The sequence below is a fragment of the Leptopilina heterotoma genome, unplaced genomic scaffold (assembly GCF_015476425.1).
Source record: "Leptopilina heterotoma isolate Lh14 unplaced genomic scaffold, ASM1547642v1 Lhet_103, whole genome shotgun sequence".
Taxonomy (NCBI): domain Eukaryota; kingdom Metazoa; phylum Arthropoda; class Insecta; order Hymenoptera; family Figitidae; genus Leptopilina; species Leptopilina heterotoma.
Window position 1 is genome coordinate 489,901 of NW_025110818.1, and position 26,091 is coordinate 515,991.

At 23.9% G+C, this 26,091-nt stretch overlaps 1 protein-coding gene across 1 annotated transcript in view; it reads right to left on the reverse strand.

Moving 5' to 3' along the window:
- Nucleotides 1-26,091, reverse strand: part of LOC122501268 — a 162,740-nt gene that overhangs the window by 91,397 nt on the left and 45,252 nt on the right. The gene's annotated exons all lie outside the window — the stretch shown is intronic.

Below are 26,091 nucleotides of genomic sequence, written 5' to 3' on the forward strand. Positions count from 1 at the left end.
ACCAAAAAGAAATTTTCGAATTTGTATACAATTTTACAATTAGCAATTAATAATAATTAATAAAAGAATAGTTTGAGTAATAAAAAAAATAATAATGATAATAATAATAATAATAATAATAATAATAATTACGATCATAATAATTATGAATAAAAATAAATGCGAATAAAAATCTGATAACTGAAATTTTATTGAAAGGAGGTGTTGAAGTATCGCATTAGCATATAAATTGCCATGAATGACTAAAGTATGTCGAAAATAATGCGTGAGCAAATACACGTAAAATCGTGGTCAAGAAAAAAAAATGAGAAAATCATTTTTAATAGTCAAATATATCTTTAGAATAGACTCATCATCATCATTGGATGCGTGAATTTAAAGAAAGAAAAAAAAAAGTTAACGATTTTCTAGTTATAATCTTTCAAGTTTTATATACACATACGTTTCTATACAAGTGAATATGTTTCAATTTTTTTTTCTCAATACCTCACGTACCGTTAGTGTGTTTATTAAAGTGTAATTTGCGTTGATATATACGTGTCTGAAGTGACACACTTTTTCTGAACCTGTTTCATTTCGTTATTATAATGCCTCATCTGCATCTTTCAATTTCCCTTAGAGGGATATATTCTGAATGGCTTTTTGATTGAAATAAAATGAGATTTTTTTTAATACATGGCAGTTGGTTCAAACTACACTAAACTGGACTAAACTAGACAAAGCTAGATTAAACTAGACTAAGCTAGACTAGTAAACTAAATAGACTAGACTAGATTATATTAGAAAAGACTTAGCTAGACAAAACTAATCTAGACAAAACAAAAATAAACTAGACTAAACTAATCTAGACAAAACTAAAATAAACTAGACTAAGCTAATCTAGACCAGACTAACTAGACTAGTCTAAGCTAGACTAAAATATTCTAGAGAAGACTAAACTAGACTAAACCAATCTAGACCAGACTAACTAGACTAGTCTAAGCTAGACTAAAATATTCTAGAGAAGACTAAACTAGACTACATTAATCTAGACCAGACTAACTAGACTAAACTAATTTAGAAAAAACTAAAATAGACTTAACTAACCTGGGCAATACTAAAATAATCTAGACAAGACTAACTAAATTAAACCAGACTAAGCTAGACTAAACTAATCTAGATAAGATTATAAAAAAATAAACTAGACCAGTAAATAAATAGACTAGACTAGATTATATTATAATAGACTTAGCTAGACTAAACAAATCTAGACTAAACTAATCTAGCCCAGACTAACTAGACTAAAGTAAGCTAGACTAAAATAATCTGGAGAAGACTGAACTAAACTAGACTAAACTAATGTAGACCAGACTAACTAGACTAAACTAATCTAGACCAGACTAACTGTGCTAGACTAAAATAATCCAGAGAAGACAAAACTAAACTAGACTAAAATAATCTAAACCAGACTATCTAGACTAAAATAGTCTAGACTAAACTAATCTAGAAAAAACTAGACTAGACTAAATTAATCTGGATAATAATAAACTGATGTAGAGAAGACTAACTAAATTAAACTAGACTAAACTAATTTAGACAAGACTAGACTAAGCGAGACTAAACTAGATTAACCTATACTATACTAAACTAAGCTAAACTAATTAAATAAAATATTTACGAAAAATTATTTTACAATCTTTTAGAGACGTTTTAGAAAATTTCCAAAAAAATGTTTACATAAAGAGGTACCATTTATCATCAGATTTTAATTAAAAAATATAAATTAAATAATATTGTAAATAAATAAAAAATTATATACAACCAAATAAGAGAGTATATAAAGTGAATTAAAAATGCAATCACTTTTAATTTTCTATTTTAATCACTTATATATACTTAAATTTCCATTTTTTATTAGAAAAATAAAAAAAAAAGCTTGAAAGGAAAAGCAAATTACTAACGAAATAAGAATAGAATTATTTTGAGATTTTCTATTTCAGACGTACACTTTTAGTCTGCTTTTTTTTTCTTCATTTCATTTTGAAGGTCCTGTTCGCAAAATTGTTAATTTTCTGCATTAATTTTTGGTAAAGCGCAACACTCATTATTGTCGAGGTCGAACTGCACCGAATATGGAAGAGAAATTTATTCATTAACGCGAATTTATAAAAAGAAAAAAATAATTAATTGTTGAAACTGAATTTTTATTTATAAACTGTATAATTTCTAGATTATAAATTATTGCATTTGATCCTCATTAATAATAATAATAAAAATAATAATTAAAAAAATAATACAAATATTATAAATAATGATATTAATTATTAATAAATTAATAATATTAATATTAATTATTAACTGAATAAACAATTGTTTTTAATTATTGTTATTATTATTTTTCTAATACAACAGTAAAGTCAGTATAAATAATAATTGTCAAAGTTGGATTTTTTTGAAATTGAAAAAACGAGAACTATTTAATTAATTATCTTTAAACCATTAATTCCCATTAAGAAACCAGCCATTGTATTAAAAATGTAACAATTGGATTCATAGGCAAATTGGAAAAAAATTTGGCAACTTTATTTACAATTGTTTAACAATAATTGTTTAAACAAATTAATAAGAATTTAAAAAATTTTTAAAAACTGTCAACTCCAATCAATAATAAAATTTCTCTGAAGAATTAAGAAAGTTTTGTATGTCCTATTTTTTGTCCAAGTCGTATTTTGTTCATAAAATTGTTATAAATAAATTGTGCCGGATAAAGAGTGTTTTATCCCAAGCATAAAAAAATGTATTTTAAGTAAAAGTAACAATTATGATTTAATAACAATTAAATTCATAGACAAATTAAAAAAAGATACGTATCCTTTTTTTAAATTTGTATTGTTCAACAATAATTGTTTAAATTATTGTTTAAACAAATTTATAAGAAAAAATTTTAAAAACTGTTATGCCAATTAATTTTGTGTAAAAAATTAAGAAAATTTTGTATGGATAATTTTTTTGTCCAAGTCGTATTTTGTTAAGAAAATTGTTTTGTTGGCAAGCAACAATAAGCATAATTTGTTTATAACAATTTTATAAACAAAATACAACTTGGACAAAAAAATTAAAAATATTAAACTTTCTCAATTCTTTACAGAATTGATTGATGGCGTTGATAGTTCTTAAAAATTTAATTTTCATTAATTTGTTTAAACAATTATTGTTAAACAATTGGAAATTAAAAAGAAAAAAACAGGTATTTTTTCAATTTGCCTATATGAATCCAATTGTTTCTATTTTAATATACAATGACTGATTTCTTAATAGGACTTAATGGATTAATATATAAATTGAAATTAAAAATTTTTCTGAAATTGAAAAAAGAGGAAATATATTCAATTAATTACCTTTTTATAAATAAATTGAAATTAAAGATGATGAAGATTTTTTGAAAATTGTTTTTCTTACGAGGGAAGCACTACATTATGGTGTATATATATGTATACTATTAAGTGAAAAATACAAGTATACTTTGTTTACCGCTATACAGTCGTTACATTATTATGCGAAGCGCATTATGTGGACCGAAGTGGCCAATGTCAAACGTGACAGTATTACAGTCTCGAGACACGTTTTATATAAAATTGAAATCTGAACTTTATCAACAATTTCATCTATTCAATTCCAATTTCATTTAAGAGCAAAATAATTTCAAAATTACCTTATTTATATATATAAATAAGTATTTTTCGCAAAACAATTTTTATTTCATTTATTCATTTATATTAAAATACAATAATTCTCTCGCTAATTTATCTTTGTAACAATTTACTTTTCATTTTCTTGAAATAATAAAAATATGCAAAAAAAATTGTAAAAAGCAAGAAATAAAAAAAAAAAGTAAAATACGTAAAATAAAAATAAAAAAACATAATAAAATAAAATAGTAAAAATAGTAACATAAAATAGTAAATAAAACAATAAATATTGTCAAGTATTTTTTAAGACTTGACAATAAATTAAAAATTAAAATAAATAAAAATAGAAACGAAACAAAAATAAAAATGTAAAAAAATATAAAAAATTTTTTTACATTTTTATTTTCTTTTGTTTCTATTTTATTTTTATTTTAAAGTAATAATTAAATAATAATTTAAATAAAAATGTAAAAAAAATTTTTAAATTATTTTACATTTTAATTTTCTTTTGTTTCTATTTTATTCCTTTAGAATATAAATAAAATAATAAAATAGAAGGAATTAAAAAAATAGAAAAAGAAAAATGCAAACAAAAATAAAAATATTTTTAAAAATTAAAAAAAATATTAATAAAATAGAAAGAATTAAAAAATAAAATAGAAAAAAAATTCAGTGAAGGGAAAACATTTTTTTATTGTTAAAAGTGAGATCATTTCAAAAAGAGTTAATTAACACATAATTACTTCCTATATATGTAATTTTTTTTTTTTTTTTGCAGAAACAATAAACGGTCTAAGTATACGGTTGATAGGATTTTATTGCCCTCCCTATTCGAGATCAATTAGCGAGGCTTCTTTTTGAATTTTAGTGTCAACTATTATATTGTGTCAGCAATAAAATTAAACGTTCCATTACTCGATTTCTCACTTAGTAGATAATTGTTCAAGTTTCAGTTAATTAAATCTTGGCTAAAGGAAAATTTTATTTAAAGCAAACATATAAACACATATTCACACGTGTGGACTAAACTTTAAAGTTTAAAGTCGTTTATTTATTTATCTGATAATTTTTTTTTTTTTTTTTTTGCAAAAATGTACTTGAACAATAAACATAAACATAAATAAAAAATAAGCAATTGATAAAATCATATGGAATAAATAGGTAATTTATAAAAGCGAAAATAATAATAATAATAATAATAATAATAATTCTAGAGGATATGGTTCTGCAGAGAATGCAAAGCCACTTGACCGAAGAGAATCGTCTATCCGATCACCAATTTGGTTTCCGTAAAGGCAAGTCCACGGTTGATGCCATCCAGGCAGTTGTGGACATAGCCAAAGCAGGAAAAAACAAATTGGGACCTGGGAAAAAGAAGAGCTTCTGCGCGTTGGTAGCAATTGACATACGCAACGCGTTTAATTCCGCAAGATGGAAAGATCTCATCGAGTCGATGGAAAAGAAAAACATGCCGCCCTACTTGTTGCGGATAATGGATAATTATCTTAGCGACAGGTGGGTTATATATGAGGGAGACACCTGCACTCTCGAGGAAGAGATGCAGCGTGGGGCTCCTCAAGGCTCGAGGGTGGGTCCATTTGTATGGAATGTATCTTACGATGATTTTCTGCAAATGGATCTGCCCGAAGGTGCGGTGATCATCGGCTTTGCGGACGACGCGTTGTTCGTGTGCACTGCCGAGAGTGAGGAGGCTCTTGGGACATTGGTGAACGAATGTCTGCGACTAGCAAAAAGCTGGCTGGATACCAGAGGTCTTGAAATGGCCCTGGAAAAGACCGAGGCACTGCTGGTCACAGACAGACGTGGTTATGAGCTCCCACGAATCGTGATAGACGGATTCGAGGTCAAGTGGAGTAAACAAATTAAATACCTTGGTGTGGAGTTGGATGGAAGGTTAAACTTCTACCACCACATGGCTATGGCGTCGAATAAGGCGATGGAGTGTGCGGCTAATCTTTCACGGTTAATGCCAAATGTTGGCGGACCCCGTGAACAAAAAAGAAGACTGGTGGCGAGTGTCGCCCATGCTAAAATGCTCTACGCAGCACCAGCATGGGCCTTATCCCTGAGGAGCAAAAGATGTGTTACCATCTGTGAAAAGATACTGTCGGCGCAGAGATCGATAACAACGCGTATCATCTCTGCATATAAGACGGTATCTACGAGTGCTGTGCAGGTCCTTGCAAGTGTCCCGCCAGCAGATCTTTTGGCGAGGGAAAGGGAAGAAATGTTTCTCTTTTCTAAAGAAAGAAGTTCCTTGGATGAGGAGTTAAGACCAAGCAAGGGCCTGATTCGCAAAGAAGCGAGGCACAGGCTCATAGAAAGATGGCAGGAAAGATGGGATGGTGAGGAAAAAGGTCGATGGACTTATCGCCTTATCCCGGCACTCGCCACCTGGATGAATAGGAAACACGGTCAGGTTTCCTATTACTTGACTCAGGCGTTCACAGGTCACGGGTGTTTTAACTCGTACCTGTGTCGCTTTAAATTACGCGAGAACGAGGTGTGTGCATATTGCCAGTTCCCTGAGGACAACGCGGAGCACACCCTCTTCTCATGCAAGAATTGGGACTTGGAGAGGCGGGCCATGTTCGAAGGTGTAAACAGTCAAGTTACACCGGAGAACATGGTATCGCTGATGACCCAGTCGGAAGAGAATTGGCGGCAAGTCGAGAACTTCATAATCTCGGTTATGTCGAGGAAGGATCTCGACGGCCGCCAAAAAGCGTAATTTAAACAGCTTTTAATTTTGTTCGTTTGTTTTTTATTAATTTATTTTGTGATTTATTTGTCCTTATACATTTTTTAATTGTTTGTGTTTTTTATTCATCTTTGTACAGTTTTATGTTTTTTGAATTTTTTATACGCGTTTATTTTTTCTTTTTTTTATATATCCGTTTATAATTTTATCTTCTGACTTTTTACACTTAATTACACATTTGTTATTTTTAATTATTGTTGTGCTGTTAATTCCGCTTTATAGTGAAATAGTTTTAAATTTTTAACTATTAACGCAGGATAACCGCAGAGAAAAGCAGAAAGTCGCATTAGCGACAGAGTTGGAGCGCCACCCTCGAAGGCTAAAGTCTTACGACAGTTCCGAGGGAGGGTAAAGGGCTCCAGAAGAAGGGTTACGGGTTTTAGTGGGTCGGGCTGGTAGTAGGTCGCCAGTGTATTAAATTTAATTTTTTATAGATTTATTTTTCTTTTTTTTATATTTCCTTTTGTTTTATCATACCAACCCCACATAACCTTGGAGTGCGGAATCCAAGGTATCTGTAGGCAGATTTCCCAAAAGTCCCTAAGCAAAAAAAAAAAAAAAAAAAAAAAAAAAAAAATAATAATAATAATAATAAAAACTTGAACTTTAACTTTAAAAAAAAATTTAAAAAAATATAAATAAAAAATAATAATAATAAAAAAATAAAAAGGCCTAAGTACGGAAATGAGGCCCCAAAATATATAATGAATTGGACCAACTTAAACAGTATTTAGGACTTTAAAATAAAAAAATAATAATAATATTAGTAACAATAATAAAAATAATATCAGTAGAATTAATAATAAATAATTAAACAATAAATAATATGAAATAATAATTAAAATAGTAACAAATAAATATATTTTACATTATCAGAATAAGAAAGAAAAATTGCATTGTTTGCTACACTTTTAAAATTTATAATAAAATTCATTTAAAAAAAAGAAATTAACTCAAATTTACGAAATTTTTTTTCAGCACGTCACGAGTGAAAAAATATTTACTACATGTATATATGTCGACTGAACATAAAATACAAGTCTTTAAAAGCCACACAATTTTAACCAACAGTTTCCGCTTTTTGGGATGAAAGAGCAAGAGAAAAAGAAAGAAAACGAGTCATGTTTAAAAAGGAAATATATAAATATGCGGTTTCAAGTTTAAACTATTGCGCGATTTATTTTTCATCACTTGCATTCTTTTTTATTTTTTTAATTTTTTTTTTTTTTGCTATTTACTCAGGCCTTGTATGTTTGAACTGTAAATATATTAAGTTCGTGAGAAAACTCGGCAGAATGCTCATATAGGTAAAACATTCACCCAACATTTATCAAGAATTCTTTAAATTATTTTAAAGAGCACACGATGCAATTCTCTCTTTTGTGGAAAATCATCAAGACATTTTCGATATACATTATAATATGTTTTGTTTCGAAAAGAATTTCAATTTTACGGCTTTCTGCGGATGCATATATTATAAATATATAAAACATGAAACGCTGAGAATAAGTGAACTTTTTTAAGCCCTCGAGAATTACGTGACATTTTATTTTCAATTTTCATATATATATTTATTATTTCATCTATTGCCTATTATTTATTATTAGTTGTAATTTATTTAAATTATTGTTATTATTAGCATTATTACTCTTTTTATTACAGCTGCCATTTTTATTATTTTTATTATTATTATTATTTGAATTTTCCCAGAATTTTTCACGAAACAATTGTCAATCTATTATTATTGTTATTATTATTGCATTTATTAAATTATTTTTTAAATATGTAAATATGCAAATACTTGTTAATATTTTTCCACAGGAATTATTTGCAAAATTTGAAACACTGGAACCCTTCCAAAAATTATTTGCAAAAATTGAAATACTGGAACCGTTCCAAAAATTAAATTATTTTTTAGCATTTCTAACTGAACTCCTTCTCTAAATCAATTATTTCTGATAATTTTCTGAAAATTCTTTGAGAATTCAAAAGTATTTAAATAGAAAAATTCAATTATTTAAAAATTAAGAAATTAAAAACAATAAAAATTCCATTATTTCAATTATTTTTTTTAATAAATAAATATGTAAATACCTGTTAATAATTTTCCACAGGAATCAAACTCTTTAAAACTTCAGTTCCAAGCCTTCCGAAATTGAATTATTTGCAAAATTTACAAAACTACAACCCTTCCAAAAATTCAATTATTTTTTAGCATTTTTAACTGAACTCCTTCTCTAAATCAATTATTTCTAATAATTTTCTAAAAATTCTTTGAGAATTCAAGTACCTATTTAAATTTTAAATACAAAAATTCAATTTTATTTAAAAATTAAAAAATTAAAAACAATAAAAATTCCATTATTTCAATTAGGGGAGAGTGGGGCAAAATGGGGTAGGCGGGTCAAATGGGGTACCTCTGTTTTTCCATGATAGGTACTTTTAATTTTTTTTTCCTCGACATATATCATTCATGTTGATAAGAAACTGTTATTAATTATGAAGACACTCCAAAAAAAATTTTTTTTTGAAAGTTATACAACTTTTAAGTTTTAAGCAAAAAAAATATGAATTTTTTTCAAAATTAAAGTGCTCACCAAACTTTTTGGGATAATGCATTTAATTTGGCAAGTGTGGTATCTTTTTCAGTACTTATTCTAGAGTAATTTCCAATAGAATAGATTATTTAATTGTTTACAATAACTTGTAAACATTGCATTTTGTTTTAATATGCAGTGTGGGGCAGAATGGGGTACCTAAGTGTGGGGCATGCCGGAAGTTACGCCGTTTCATTAAAACTATTTAAAAACATTATATTATGCATATTTAAAGGTTTCCTGCAGAAGAATCGATATTTTTGCTTCGAGGAATTTATACTATCGATGTTTCATTATCGGTATATCGATATTTTGCAATATCCATGTTTTTTTGTTAAATTCTAATAAATATTACTTGTTTTTTCATAGTAATAAAGAATCCTACTTTTTGTTTGTATTTATAATCTCATACAACAAAAATTTAATGAATTTTGAAAAAATACTCAATGTTTTGTATAGTTATTTGATGCCACCCCATTTTGCCCCACGGGTGGAGCAAAATGGGATGTTAGCACTTTCTCAGAAAATACGATATAAGTTCTTTCAAAAATTTTTTTCTCCGCTATTATCATAATTTCCTCAAAGCTAAGTGTACAAAGAAGAATTCTGAAGTTTAGCTGAATCGATTTATTCGTTTGGTCCTCTGTAAACAAACAATTTCAAAAAGGTACCCCATTTTGCCCCACTCTCCCCTACTTCTATATTAATTGTAACTCCAAATATTTTTGAAAATTCAATTATTTTTAAAATTTGCAATAAGAATGCTTCAGAATTTAATTTTTAAAAATATTAATGAAATCCTAATTTCTTATATAGAAATAAAAACAATTATTTTCAAAAAAGTTTTACAAAATTTTAGGTAATTATTTAAAAATTTGTCTTAAAATTTCTAAAAAGAATTTTTTGATAATTTAAAAAAATGAATTAATCTTTTAAAGAATTTTAATTAAAAATTTTGAAAAAGATTTTTTTTTCTCCACACAATTTTTGATAGTAATTTAAAAAAAAATTGATTCTTTTAACAATTTTTATGTAAAATGTTTCAAGTTGAATTATTTTTTTGACAGATATTTGAATTTTCAGAAATATATAATAGAAAATATTGAAAATAATTGAAATTTTAAAAAATTCTAATACTATCTTATTTTTAAAAAATATTTTAATACAATTTTTTGAAGCTATCATTAATTTTCTTTTTTAAATTTTCGTTTGCAGATTTTTTCTCAAAATTTTTGACAATGCAATTATTTTCAAAATTTAAACTTAAATTCTTAAAAATTTGAGTTTCTAAAAATTTTTTTTGAAAAAACTTTGAAAAAAATCAATTATTATTTTCGATAAAATTTTACAAAATTTTAATAATTTAAAAACTTTTTAATGATAAATTTCGAAAATTTACTAATCTTAGTAAAATTATTCAATTTTTTTGTTAATTTTTTGAAAAATTTGACTATTGTTGTTCTTTGCTTTTTTGTTTTCCAACTTTTTAAATAATTTTTCTCTTTAAATGCTTTCAATTTGAATTCAATTATTTTTGTTAATTAACTAATTCATTTCAATAAAAATTATTCAATTATTTCAGGCACTTCAATTCAATTCAATTAAAATTGAATTTTCAATTGAAAAATTGAATAATTATTATTCAATTACTTTTTTTCAATTAATTAATTTTATTAAAAATTTTTTAAAATAATTGAATTTCTGAGAAGAATTTTATTATTTATAAAAATAATTGAATATTTGCAACAAATTTTATTAAAATTTAAAAAAAAAATAATTGAATTCTTGATAATTTTATTATTTTTAAAAATAATTGAATTCTTGGGAAGTTTATTAATTTTTTTTTAAATAATTGAATTCTTGGGAAGAATTTTATAAAAATTTCTGAAAATAATTGAATTCCTTTGAATAATTTTATTATCCGTGAAGATAATTGAATTGTTTCGAAGAATTCATTAAAATTTTTTTGAAAAATGTTATTAAAATTTTTTTAAAATAATTGTATCCTTTCTAGAAATTTTATTTAAATTAAATTGAAAATACTTGAAATCGTGCAAAAAATTTTACTATTTCTAAAAATAATTGAATTCTTTAGAAGAATTTATTAAAATTTTTTTAAAATAATTTAATTTTTTCTCGAAAAATGTTATTAAAATTATTTTAAAATAATTGTATCCTTTCGAGAAATTTTATTACAATTGAATTGAAAATAATTTAAATCACAGGAAGAATTTTATTATTTCTAAAAATATTTGAATTTGTTTCGAAGAATTTATTAAAATGTTTTTAAAATAATTGAAATTTTTCGAAAAAAGTTATTAAAATTTTTAAACAAAAATTGAATCCTTTTGAGAAATTTTATTTAAATTATATTGAAAATACTTGAAATCGTTCAAAAAATTTTACTATATTTCTAAAAATAATTGAACTGTTTCGAAGAATTCATTAAAATCTTTTGAAAATCATTTATTTCTTTCAAAAAATGTTATTAAATTTTTTTTTTAAATAATTGAATCCTTTCATAAAATTTTATGTAAATTATAGGTATTGAAAATACTTGAAGTCGTGCAAAAATTTTTATTATTTCTAAAAATAATTGAATTGTTTCGAAGAATTTATTAAAATTTTTTGAAAATAATTGAATACTTTCGAAAAATTTTATTAAAAATTAAAAACGAGGGGTAGGGGGAAGGGTCAAATTTTCCAAAAAAGTGTCTTACGTATAATTTATGGACGGCCCCTAATAAATATTTTTATAAACAAAATAAATAAATAAAATCAATAATATTATTAATATATAATACCCATAAAGTTAGAAAAAAATAAGAGCAAAATACATTGTCTCAGTAATTAATTAATTATCGCAATTTCACCGAAAAGAAAAAACGATAAAATTGAAAATACTAACTTCCGCGTAAGTTACACACATACAGAGTGGATAATAATATAAATTTTATTATGGAAGATGCGGTGTATGCAAAATGAAAGAAAATGGTATTGTTGATTAAAAGTTGTGTCACTTGCCTTATCGTTTGAGTATATAAACTGAGTTGTTTGCCGCATATTTGTATTCACAAAATTCCCCAAGTGCATTTTAATCCAAACACTATTGGTATGTGTTTGTATTTTTTTAAATATACATATATATACTGTTATAAGGATACAATTTGCATCGGGACTTCAACTGTCGAATGTATATATTTGCGTGGATAAAAACGTAAGCACAGCAATCAAGTAGGATTGCCAGTGCTGTAACTTTAAATTCTATGCTCCCTTACATGGGGATTAATTTAAATAGAGATAAAGATGAGGTGAAAGTTGGCTCTTATTTCATGATTATAATATCGCGCTGTTTGGTATTTATTTATTTATTTATTTATTTTGCAAAAGAGGAACAAAAAAAAAAAAAAAAAGAAAATGTCTTATATCATTTTAAAGCATCTTATATACGCCAATGTAGACATAATTTTCTAGTGCATTTTAATCTCTCCATTTAATTTCAAGTATGAGTGTTTATTTCATTGCTTTTCGCTTTTTTTCAAATAATAATAATCCCAGAAATTATTATATTTACCTTCTTTTATTCGTTATATTATTATGTAATGACAGCGTAAATTTATTTCGAGAATTTATTTTGGTAGTAAAAGCTCAGTCACTGATTCAAATATAGTTTTGATTATTTTGTTGAAAGTAACTATAATTATTAGAAAAATTCAGTTTTAAGTTATATCAAAATAACTAAAAATTTTTATAACTAATTAAATACAATTCGAATTCAATTCAATTATTCAATACAATTTTTTTTTTCAATTAACTAATTGCGAATTCAATTACATTAAAATTATTCAATTATTGTTTTCAATCAACTAATTCAATTCAATAAAAATTATTCAATTATTCTTTCCAATTTACTTGTTAAATATAATTCAATTCGTTTCAACAAAAATTATTCAATTACTTTTTTCAATTAACTAATTCAATTGAATTCAATTAAAATTATTCAAACATTTTTTCCAATTTAATGATTAAATTCAATTTAATTCAATAAAAATTATTCAATTATTTTTTCCAATTTACTTGTTAAATTCAATTCATTTCAACAAAAGTTATTAAACTATTTTTTTCAATTGTTTCAACTACTTCAATTCAATTAAAATTATTCATACATTTTTCTCAATCAACTAATTCAATTTAATTATTTTTTACAATTAACTAATTTCGAATTCAATTACATTAAAATTATTCAATTATTGTTTTCAATTAACTAATTCAATTCAATAAAAATTATTCAATTATTCTTTCCAATTTACTTGTTAAATATAATTCAATTCGTTTCAACAAAAATTATTCAATTACTTTTTTCAATTAACTAATTCAATTGAATTCAATTAAAATTATTCAAACATTTTTTCCAATTTAATGATTAAATTCAATTTAATTCAATAAAAATTATTCAATTATTTTTTCCAATTTACTTGTTAAATTCAATTCATTTCAACAAAAGTTATTAAACTAATTTTTTTCAATTGTTTCAACTACTTCAATTCAATTAAAATTATTCATACATTTTTCTCAATCAACTAATTCAATTTAATTATTTTTTACAATTAACTAATTTCGAATTCAATTACATTAAAATTATTCAATTATTTTTTTCAATTAACTAATTCAATTTAATTCAATATAAATATTATTCAATTAACTACTTCAATTCCATTACAATTATTCAATTATTTTTTTAATTAATTAATTCAATTCATTCAATAAAAATTATTCAATTATATTTTCCAATTTACTTGTTAAATTTAATTCATTTCAACAAAAATTATTCAATTACTTTTTTCAATTAACTAATTCAATTGAATTCAATTAAAATTATTCAAACATTTTTTCCAATTTAATGATTAAATTCAATTTAATTCAATAAAAATTATTCAATTATTTTTTCCAATTTACTTGTTAAATTCAATTCATTTCAACAAAAGTTATTAAACTATTTTTTTCAATTGTTTCAACTACTTCAATTCAATTAAAATTATTCATACATTTTTCTCAATCAACTAATTCAATTTAATTATTTTTTACAATTAACTAATTTCGAATTCAATTACATTAAAATTATTCAATTATTTTTTTCAATTAACTAATTCAATTTAATTCAATAAATATTATTCAATTAACTACTTCAATTCCATTACAATTATTCAATTATTTTTTTTAATTAATTAATTCAATTCATTCAATAAAAATTATTCAATTATATTTTCCAATTTACTTGTTAAATTTAATTCATTTCAACAAAAATTATTCAATTACTTTTTTCAATTACCTAATTCAATTCAATTTAATTAAAATTATTCAAACATTCTTTTCAACTGACTGATTCAATTCAATTTAATTCAATTAAAATTATTCAATTATTTTTTCCATTTTACTTGTTAAATTCAATTTAATTCATTTCAACAAAAATTATTCAATTACTTTTTTTAATTAACTAATTCAATTCAATTCAATTAAAATTATACAAACATATTTTTCAATTAACTGATTCAATTCAATTCAATAAAAATTATTCAATTATTTTTTTCAATTACTTTTTTTTAAATTATAACTAATTTATTAAATTTTACTATTTTCTTGTTTAGTTATTTACTGATAATCGACTATTTTCTACAAATAATTAGTTATTTTTAACTAATTTAGATTTAAATAGTAATAATTATTCAATTATGTTTGTTAATAAACTAATTTAATTCAATTATAAAATTATAATTATTCTATTATTTTTTAATTAACTAATTCAATTAAATTTCAATTGAATTTGACTATTTTCTGTATTAGTTATTTACTAATAACTAATTAATATTTTCTACTAATAATTAATAATTTTGTGCTGATTGCTGAAGCAAAAAGTTAATTAAGATTTTACTTAAAAAATTAGTTATACTTTTAACTAATTCAGATTTAGAGACTAGTTAATTTTGCCTTTAAAATTTGTAATGAAACTTTAAAAATTTAGTGAAAAGTTACTAAAAGAATTAGTAGAAATTTTTACTAAATTAAAATAGTGGACGTTTTTTCACTAATTATAATTTAGAAAGTAATACTCTCTAAATCTGAATTTGTAGAATTTTGCTAACAAATAATAAAATTTTACTAACTGTTAGTAATTTCATGGACGACTTTTCCCCTTTTTGATTATAGTAAAATTTTACTCATTTAGTGATATTAGTAGTTCTATTGACTTTCAATAAAACAGTCCTACTAAAAATTAGTAAAATTGCACCAATGATTAGTAAAATTATACTAACAATTAGTAAAATTATATTAACAATTAGTAAAATTATACTAACAATTAGTAAAATTTTACTAACAACTAGTAAAATTATACGAACAGTTAGTAAAATTTAAGTAATTTCTAGTATACTTGTTACCAGGCAATTCTTTTTGTTGGCGACTTTTCGTCATACCATTATTAACTTTCAATACAGTGAAACCTTTTGGAATGTAACTCGATTTTTTAAATTTTACTACAGCAAACAATCCTTCAAAAATTATTCTATAATTTAATTTTGTAATATTTTTCCAATATTCTAGAACTAAATGGAAATATTTTTTTGTTCGACATTTTTTAATACAAAAGAAAAATGCTTTTAAATAGAGTTGCATTCCAACAAGTTCGACTGTATACCAATTCTGATTTACGGATTGTAGTAATTAAAATTAATGAGATCTGCATAGAAAATCACAGAAATATTAAAAACAAAAAAAAAAAACCCCAAAGTATTTGCGCTGAAGTTGCAAAATTTCACTCTCGCGGGCATTACGTCTGACATTGTTCGAAATTGAACTGACGAGGGTCAAAAATTGATGATTCTCATAGGGATGATTCTCATAATCATCTTCATTCGAAGTAACAAACTTGTTATCGTAAAATGACTCCTTTTGTTGTGCTTTATACACACGTCAGAGATAGTAATGCTTTTTTTGCAATCTCTCTCTTTCTTTCTCTCAGTCACTCTTTCTCTCATCGAAAGATACAAGTCAAACGAGGTTCGTTTGATTCTACGAAGCGTCGCGTTGCAAGAGCAGAGAGACGACGACGATTCGTTTGAAGATGGCGACTAGGTAACATGTGAGGGCTCCGACGAGAGAAAAGAGGGAGAGAGAGAGGGAGAGGGAGGACAAGAATAAAAGAGAGAAAACGCAAGAGGGAAAATAAGAAAGAGAGAGAAAAGCCAAGAGAGAGAGAGAGAGAGAGAGGGAACTAAAAAGAGAGAATAAGAAAGAGAGAGAGACTAAGAATGAAAGAGAGAGAGAGAGAAAAAACGAAAGAGAAGGAGAATAAGAAAGAAAGAGAGGAAAAGAGAGAGAGAGAGAAAACTAGGGTCCAGGGTATATACGGCGAAAGATCGGATAATTCTTGTGGCTGGACGCCAAGCCCTTTAAAGTCGTGTCTTGAGGCCGAGAAGAGCGAAAGAAGCGAGCTTCTACCACGAAAAGGTATTCGCGCAATGTCGCGTTACGGGGAGAAATTCCAACCGATAAAAATTTACTGATTGCACACGCTGCGAGTTCCAACGGTCCTCACCTTTACCAACACCCATTTACCAATTTATATACACACTTCCTGACTGGCTCATCTCCAATTTTGCAAATCGTATATAAAACTTTACTAACTTGTCATTTGCTTATATGTTCAAAACTCTTTATTCTCTTATCGAAATTCAAAAACCGTTTATGTCCGTTCGACACAAGTACAACGCATCATAATAAACCGTTCATGAAAGTACAAAATTTGTACTTTCATGAAACTTTTTTTTAGTTTTTGTCTCAATTTGATATCCTTAGGAAAGCTGTGTTCGTATACAACATTTGTTGTATTCAATTGTTTTGAGTTTTAACGTAAAAGGCAATAAAGTACTGAAACCTTTTTTTTGGTCTTTGTCTCAATTTGATTAGGAAAACTGTGACAAAAACCAAAAAATAGTCTCAGTACTTTATTACCTTTTATGTTTAAAACTCAAAACAATTGACTGAAATTAAAAATTCAGTTTTATACCAAATTATTGTGCGTGTTCAATTCGTTCAGAGTGGATTCATGTTTCAGTTGTATTACATTCCATTTCGATTGAATTTATTTGCGCGCACTCAATGGCATTGCTTTATAGAAATACATTCGGTTTGCCTTGAGCTCATTATAATTGACTAAAATGTACTTAAACTGAATTATATAGATGTAAAAGATTGATACTCCTTTGCGAGTGCGCGATCAATATCCGCGTATATGTATATATATAGTATTTGAAGAACAAGAGTGATCATTATTATGGGCTGTATAATTCTTTTTTCCTATGGATATTAATACAATGTGATTCATTATTTACTCTGCGTGAAACGTTATTTCTTAAATTTTTGAACTTTGATCCTTAGGAATAAAAACAATGGTTCCTCTTTTGGGAAGGTTTAGAAAAAAAATTCTGTAGAGAAGGTACATTGGAATCGGTAGTCTATTAAAGTTATTTTAGGAAAAATATTTTAGAAGAGGCACTCTGGAAAAAGCATTTAAGAAAAGATTTTAAGAAAAGCATTTAAGAAAAGCAAATTTAGAAAAGAGATAATTTTATAAACCCAGTAACCTAAATACTGTATCAAGAAGAGGTTTAAATATAAGCTTCTAGGATCTAGAGTAGCAAATAAAGAATACAATACAGAAGCATTCGTTTCGGGTAACAACGAATAAAACAATTGTGAATTGTATTTATGCAGGTCCACTATTTTTATTCTTTTAAAGATACTAGCCAATTGCAACTATACTAATCATTAATGCAGCATCAGAAATTTACGGATGATTATTTACTATAACATTCAGAGTCAAAACGAAGAGTTAATGATGCTAATGAAAAATTTCCACACATTCCACCACCTACTACCATATAACTATGTATACCATACCACCTACAAATGGTCCATGCTTAAGCAGCATGATTATTAACATAATTAACCCAAATGTTAGAAAAAATGTTTAACCAAATGTTAGAAATGATAGTACAACATTCCAGAGGATAATATTTCCAGGTTCAAAAACTAAAAGCACTAAGATGAATGAGTGCTGCAATTCTTTCAGAATTGAATAATTTTTTTGTTGAAATAAATAAAATTAAGCAAACTTAATCATTTTGTTTTATTCAATTCTAAATCAATTCTCTTTAGAAAGTTCTACGAGAATTCAATTATTTCAATACAAAAATAATTTATTGAATATGTAATTCAAAATTTATTAAATTTAAATTCTTATAAAGAACTTTATCAATATTTTTTAAAATAATTGAATTTTTACGAAAAATTGCATTAAAATTTTTGATAATAATTAAATTCTTTCAAGAAATGTAATTAAAAATAAAAATGAATTGAAAATAATTATTACACTCTAAGAAACAAACAATATCAAATTTTTTTAAATAATTGAATTTTTTCGAAAAATCTTATTCAAATATTTCAGAGTAATTGCATTTTTTAGGGAAATTAACTTAAAATTGTATTAAAAATAATTGCAAACCTGCGATGAGTTTTATTATTTATGAAAATTATTTAACTTTTGTCACCGAACTTTAATAAAGTTTTTTAAATAATATTGCATTCTTGAGAAGAATTTAAATAAAATCTTTTTAAAGAAATGATTTTTTTCAAAAAATTTTATGAAAATTGTATTTTAAATAATTGGATTTCTTTGAAAATTGTATAATATTTATGAAAATAATTGAATTCTTTCAAAAAAATTTATTAAAATAAGATTGAAAACAATTCAATTATTATAAAGAATTTCAGTAAAATTTTTAAGAATAATTGAATCCTTTCAAAAGAATTTTATTAAAATTTTTAAGAATAATTGAATTTTTCTCGAAATTAATTTAAATTTGTGTTAAAAATAATTGAAATCTTGCTATCAGATTTAATATTTATAAAAATAATTGAATTTTTACAAAGAATTTTATTAAAAAATTTTTTAAATAATTGAATTCCTGAGAAAAATTGTATTATTTTTAAAAATAATTGAATATTTGCAAAGAAGTTTATTAAAATTTTTAAAAAATAATTGAATTCCTGAAAAGAATTTTATTATTTTTAAAAATAATTGAATTCCTGTGAAGAATTTTATTATTTTTAAAAATAATTGAATTCCTGTGAAGAATTTTATTATTTTAAAAAATAATTGAATTCTTGGGAAGTTTATTAATTTTTTTTTAAATAATATTGAATTCTTACGAAGAATTTTATAAAAGTTTCTAAAAATAATTGAATTCCTGCGAATAATTTTATTTTTCGTGAAAATTATTGAATTTCTACGACGAATTTCATAAAAATTTTTGCAAATAATTGAGGCCTTGGATCCAATAACTCGCCCGACGCTCGAAGGCACGCGCTAATACCAGTCGGGTTGCAGTGAGTGGCCCAGAGGCGCTCACTGCTCACTGACTGGCAGTTGCGCGTTCCTCCGAGCGTCGGGCGAGTTATTGGATCCAAGGCCTCAATTACATTCTTTCAAGAAATATAATTAAAAATCAAAATTGAAATTAATGATTAAATTCTAATAAACAGATTATATCAAAATCATTTTAAATTGAAATCCTGCGATGAGTTTTAATATTTATAAAAATAATTAAATCCTTTCAAAGAATTTTATTAAAATTTTTAAGAATAATTGAATTTTTCTCGAAATTAATTTAAATTTGTGTTAAAAATAATTGAAATCTTGCTATCAGATTTAATATTTATAAAAATAATTGAATTTTTACAAAGAATTCTATTAAAAATTTTTTAAAATAATTGAATTCTTGAGAAAAATTTTATTACTTATAAAAATAATTGAATATTTGCAAAGAATTTTATAAAAATCTTTAAAAAATAATTGAATTTCTCAGAAGAATTTTATTATTTTTAAAAATAATTGAATTCTTGGGAAATTTATTAATTTTTTTAAACAATTAAATTCATGGGAAGAATTTTATAAAAATTTCTGAAAATAATTTAATTCCTTCAAATAATTTTATTATCCGGAAAAATAATTGAATTCCTGAAAAGAATTTTATTATTTATGAAAATAATTGAATATTTGCAAAGAATTTTATTAAAAATTTTTAAAAAATAATTGAATTCCTGAGAAGAAATTTATTATTTTTAAAAATAATTGAATTCTTGGGAAGTTTATTAATTTTTTTTTAAATAATTGAATTCTTACGAAGAATTTTATAAAAGTTTCTAAAAATAATTGAATTCCTGCGAATAATTTTATTTTTCGTGAAAATAATTGAATTTCTACGACGAATTTCATAAAAATTTTTGCAAATAATTACATTCTTTCAAGAAATATAATTAAAAATCAAAATTGAAATTAATGATTAAATTCTAATAAACAGATTATATCAAAATCATTTTAAATTGAAATCCTGCGATGAGTTTTAATATTTATAAAAATAATTGAATTTTTACAAAGAATTTTATTAAAATTATTTTAAAATAATTGAATTTCTGAAAAAAAATTTATTATTTATGAAAATAATTGAATACTTGCAAAGAATTGTATAAAAATTTTTTAAAAATAATTGAATTCCTGAGAAGATTTTTATTATTTTTAAAAATAATTGAATTCTTGGGAAATTTATTAATTTTTTAAAATAATTGTATTCTTGCGAAGAATTTAATTAAAATCTATTTTTAATAATTGATTCTTTTTGAAAAATATTAGGAAAATTCTGTTTTAAATAATTGAAATCCTATGAAAATTTTTTTATTTATGAAAATAATTAAATGTTTGCAAAGAATTTTATAAACACTTTTTTTAAATTATTCAATTCTTTTGGGAAATTTTTTATTCAAATACTATATATTAAAAATCATTGAATTACGAAAAATTTGTGAAAATAATTAAATAGTTTTAAAGAATTTTATTAAAAATTTTGGAATTTTTTCCAATAACTTTATTAAAATTTTTTTAAATAATTTTTTTATTTCAACTGTTAACAAATTTAAATTAGTGTAAATTCTCAAGCATGGAAAAAAGTAGCTTTTAAACAAATAAAAAAAAAGTATCTAAATAGTAGCAAATCGTAAAAAAATTAGTTAATAATATAATTTTAGTATAGATGAGTGCGAGGCCTGAAAATTTTAACTCCCCAACAGTCTAACTTTTAGTCCCTTTTACACCTTTTCTACTTTTTTCTACAAATTTAAAAAATGGTAATTTATAAAATCTGATCGAAAGTTAAAATTTTCCTCCCTTTTGTAAAGCAGTAAAATAATTGCCATTGTATAAACACAAAAGAAGCAGAAAAATCTCCTCCTCCAGAGGAAACATTCATCTAAAATTGACACAACAACCCAACATTGTCCGCAAGCAAATTGAAATGAATCGCTTAAAACGTTGAACTCCACCTTTCGCGACAAAAAAACGAAAAACAAAATTAAAAATCCTCCAAATCAGCTTGAATATAAACATCTCTCGGACCACCCATGTTCATCAAATACAATAAAGAAGAAGAAGGGCAAATGGCAGAGGAGAAAAAGAAGGATGAAAACAAAAAATCGATAGGCAAATTGCGGAAGACATTTTAACTAAAGAATATATTTAAAAAGGAAAAAAAAAATAAAAAAGAGGAGGAAGAAAAAGTAAAAGGCGGAGAGTACATCGGTGATGGATGGTTGATTCGATTATCGATTGGACCCAGTTGAAGGAGGGAAGTTATATAGCGTAATGGACCAGTCATCTTTAGGTCAGTATACTATGTATACACACGTAGGTATATATAGATATATTTTGCAACATAACAGGGGCGCTTTAGTACATACAACGGAATGTCGTTTCTTCGATTGGATATAGATTATAAGGTATATAGCCGGCGGCAATATGGCGGTTGGTTTGCCGGTCGGTCGTCGCTTCGATTGGAAATGAGGCAGAGTGAAAGATCTTGAAAATGGATGGCGATTAAAGAAGGTGGAAGAGAGAGAACCGGGAAGAGGACCTTGAGAGCGGTCAGCCACTGAGGGAGAGATGCTGTGGCGACTAAGTCTTGCTCTATACTCGCCAACGAATACTCTTTAGTGCGCAAACTTGTAAGCTGAGACTGTCCCGAGATCCCTCCCACCCCCACATTATTGTGACTGTTACATTTCAAAAAAAAAAAAAAAAAAAAAAAAAAAAATAATTCAGACTAGAGACTAAATACTCTATTGACTCTGCGTGATGATTATAATTATTGTGATTGTTGCGGAAAATACAAGAAAAGCCTTCGAGTATATTGAGGGAACAAATAGAGGAACTTTTAGTAGAATTCTGTACAATAATGTAAAATAAAAAATAAATAAATAAATAAAAAGTATTTTTTTTAAACCGAAATGTTAAAAAAAACATTTCTATTTAACCTTAGAAATAAGTCTACCAAAGGACAAGAAAAAATTTTGTTTGCAATTGCGTAATGAATTTTTTTGCAACATATTAAACAAAATTTCATTTCTCCTAAATGAATGAACCGATTTAAATAAACCAAGCGTGGAATACAAAGGGGATAAAATATACTTTCGTTTAGAATTAGAAAATATTTAAAAAGTTCATTTTTTAATAATTATTTAATAACTTGTTTATAAACAATTTATTTTTTTTAATGTTCTGCGCCTTTTAAAAATTTGCAAAAAAACCTCAACGTATAATTAAAACTATTAAGAAATAAAAAAACGTCGAGAAAATTTATGAGCGACAATTATTTTCAAAGGCGCAGAACATTATAAAAAATAAATTGTTTATAAACAATTTATTAAATTATTAAAAGAAATTTTTTTTTAATTTTCTAATTCTAAACGAAAGTATATTTTATCTCCTTTGTATTACAGCTTGGTTCAATTAAATCGGTTCATTCATTTAGGAGAAATCAAATTTTGTTTAAAAAGTTGCAAAAAAATTCATTATGCAATAACTTTTATAAAAAAAAAATTTTTTTTATCCTTCGGTAGACTTATTTCTAAGGCCAAATAGAAATGTTTTTTTCAACATTTCGGTTTAAAAAAAAATAATTTTTTTATATTTCATGAAAATTTCACGAATTTTGACAAAAAATTAAGTAGGTAAATAAAAAGTAATAAAAAAAGTAAAGTAAATATAAAGTGAAAAACTGTGCATTTTTGCAAATAACGTTTACTATTTTCGATTATTGTAAATTTTACTAATTTTTTTCTGCTAAAAGTTGCTTTCAAAGTATAATATAGTTTACTTCCAGAAGAAACTAAAATTTACTATCCGGAAATAGTAGCAGTTGTTTTTAAAAATGCAAAGTTTAAGTTTTACTTTTAATTTTTTTTATGTACTTTACACTGTTTTCTTATTTTTATCACAGTTTTTACTATTTTCAAACATAAATTTTACTATTTTTTAAGTAAATTTTAGTATTTTAAAATAAATTTTAGTAGTATTTTGGAAGTAAATTTCAGTATTTCAAAAGTAAACTTAACTAGTTCGAAAGTAAATTTAAATATTATAGAAGTAAACTTAACTACTTTAAATGTAATTTTACTACTTTAGAAGTAAACTTTAATATGTACTTAGAATGAAAGTAAATTTTAGTATCTTGAAAGTAAATTATAGTAATTTAAAGAAAGCTTTACTATTTTGAAAGTATGTAAATTATAGTATTTAAATAAAAATTATAATAGTATTTTAAAAGTAAGATTTACTACTTTAGAAGTAAATTTTACTATTTTGAAAGTGAATTTTAATAGTACTTTGATAGTAAAATTTAGCAAAAGTAAATTTTTATAATTTGATGTAAATTTTAATAGCAATTTGATAGTAATTTTTACTATTTTGAAAGTAAATTCTAGTCTTTTAACAATAAATCATAGTACTTTGATAAAAATTATAATAGTATTTTAAAAATAAATTCTACTACTTTAGAAGTAAACTTTACAATTTTAAAAGTGAATTTAAATAATTTTTTGGAAGTAAAATTTACTATTTTTAAAGTTAACTATTTTGAAAGAAAAATTTTTAAATCTTTAAAGGAAATTATAGTATTTTTATGTAATTTTTTAAAATCAATTTGAAAGTGAAGTTTACTATATTTTATAAGTAAAGTTTACTATTTTGATTGTCAATATTAGTATTTTAAAGTAAATTCTATAATTTCTTAACAGTAAAATATTTTTTTTTGGTAAAAATTTTAATAGTATTTTCATAGTAAATTTTACTACTGTAGTAGTAAATTCTAATATGTTGAAGTAAATTTTAAAAGCAATTTGAAAGCAAAATTTTTCTATTTTTAAGGTAAAATTAACTATTTTGAAAGAATGTTTTAGCATCTTAAATGTAAATTTTAATACCAATTTGAAAGGCAATTTTACTATATTAGAAGTAAACTGTACTATTTTGAATGAAAAGTAAATTTTACTATTTTTAAGGTAAACTTAACTATTTTGAAAAAAGTTGTAGCATCTTAAATGTAAATTCTAATATTTTTATGTAAATTTTAATAAAAATTTGAAAGTAAATTTCACTATTTTAGAAGTAAACTTTACTATTTTTTAAGTAAATTTTCGTTTCTTGGAAGTAAATTAAACTTTCTAAATAGTAAATAGTAAAATAACTTCTGAATAAATAAATAAATTTCCAGCTGATAATTTTACTATTTTCGAAGCAAAATTTTACTGTTTAAAAAAATCCGAAAAGTTTACATCTAACAAACAGTAAAATTTACAGTGAACGAATTGTAAAATTTATTATAATAATTAATAATATTAAAATTAATTAAAAAAATTGATAAAAAAAACTGAATAGGTACTAAAAACTATATAGAACAAGTATAGTAAACTTTACAGTAAACAAATAGTAAAATTCTACATTGAAGAAATTGTAAAATTTACTCTCAACAAATAGTAAAACTTTATTAATGGTGAATAAAAAAATTGCCAGAAATGCAATTTTAATTTGTTGTAAAAATTTTCAATTTTTGTACAAAAGCAATAAATTTTCGAAAGTCTTGGAGAAAAAATAAATAAATAAATAAATAAAAAAACAAAACCAGCTTTTCTCATGAAATATAAAAGCAATGTTTTTATATGCATTTAAGATTAGATGCAATCGACAATTTTCTCTTTTCTCATAGGTCGATAGGATATTCTTTTTCTCACACCCACACGCGATTAGAAGTATCAGTCAATCGAGAGTACACCAGAAGCTGTTATTAACTTATTTCGAGAGTGTCGAGAAATTTCTCACCTCTCTCTCTCTCTCTCTCTCTCTCTCTCTCTCTCTCTCTCTCTCTCTCTCTCTATTTCTCTCTTCATGACATAATTATTCATTTTTTTTTTTTTGCATAATATTTAATTTATAAATAAATAGGTCAAAAAATATAAAGTGAATTTTACTATATTTGCAAAGTAAACGATTAATTTTCTTTTTGTTTTTGCGCAACTTCAATTTTTACACTATTTCCAAATAGTAAATTTTAACAAATTTTCAATATATTTGCTTCGTTTAAAGTCAATTTTACTAAAATTGACTAATATTTATTTCGGAAATGGTAACATTTAGTAAAATTTATTTTGAAATTAGTATAAAATTTACTAGAATTCACTAAAATTTTTTTTAATAATAATATTGAAGTAATTAAAATAAATGAAAATAATATTAAATTTACTGTAATTTATTTCGGAAACAGTAAAATTTGCTAAAATTTATATTGAACTCTTTAAATTTGAATTAGTAAAAATGTTTGCTAATTTGAATTAGTGACTTCCTTTTTTTCTTTTGAAGTAGTAAATAATACTTATAAATAGTCATTTTAACTAATTTGTAAAATTTACAAATTACAATTTATTAAATTATTATTATTATTATTATTTATTATTTTATTTATTTTAATTAATTAATTTATTTATTTACAATTTATTAGTTAAATTTACTATAATAAATTAGTAATTTCTACTAATTTAATATTTTTGGAAGCTATAAATTATAAAATTGTATTTAAAGAACTTTTATTTCTACTAATTTATTAGT